Here is a 1068-nt window from a genome sequence, read left to right as displayed (position 1 = left end):
GTGTATTTTTGTGTGCATATGTGTGTGCATATACATATGCAATTGTGCCAAAATGTGTGTGTGTCTGTGTGTCCTGTGTTTATCTCCAGCAAAGTGCTTATGAGTGGGGAATGTCAGTCAGCCAACCGATGAAAGAAAACACCATACACTGCTGTGATGTCATGACGACGACGCTGACAGTCACTTCCTGAGCTGCTGTCTCTTTACTATGGTTTTTAAGATACACACTGTGGTCTGTTATTTTTGTGAATGGAGTTAGTATTAATCCTGTCAGTTGACTTTAGTTCAATGTAATTTAGCTGTGGTGTCTGGTGGAGTTTAGTGTGGTCTGGTGTGGGGTTTTGGTTGCCAGGTCTCATGAGTTGTAGTTTAGTGTGGTCTGGTGTGGGTTTTGGTTGCCAGGTCTCATGAGTTGTAGTTTAGTGTGGTCTGGGGTGGGTTTTGGTTGCCAGGTCTCATGAGTTGTAGTTTTGTCAAGAACGGCTCAGGTGCAAAGTGTGTGTATCCAAACAGAGAGGGCGTTGTTCTAGAGACAGGGTGTGCTCTGTGGAGAGAATAAAAGAGGCCAGAGTAGTGTGTGAGCGTGCGAGCCTGTGTGTGTGTGTGTGTGTGTGCGTGCCTGTGTGTGTGTGTGTGCGTGTACGTGCCTGTGTGTGTGTGTGTGTGTGTGCGTGCCTGTGTGTGTGTGCCTGTCTGTGTGTGCATGCCTGTGTGTGTGTGTGTGTGCCTGTGTGTGTGTGTGTTAGAGCGGGAGGGAAGGGCGATAGATGGAGAGACATTAGGGTCAAGGCACAGAACAGAATGTTCCTGACCCAAGAGAACAGAACAGAACAGAACTATCTAGCCACAGCAGACACAGCATTGCATCAGCTGTACATCAGCATTACATTAACACATGTGAAGAGAACGGACTGCACGCCTAATAGAACTATTCATGACTAATCTTAAATTACACTTATTTACACACATGTCTGATTGACTTCCTTTCATCTTTACAAACGTTTCTGCAGAGACACGTCACAAGAAGCGAGTCCTAAGGAATCACAGAATGGTTTCTACTGAAGGTTC

Source organism: Clupea harengus, chromosome 17 (genome assembly GCF_900700415.2).
Source record: "Clupea harengus chromosome 17, Ch_v2.0.2, whole genome shotgun sequence".
NCBI classification, from domain to species: domain Eukaryota; kingdom Metazoa; phylum Chordata; class Actinopteri; order Clupeiformes; family Clupeidae; genus Clupea; species Clupea harengus.
Note: the sequence above shows the minus strand (reverse complement) of the source record.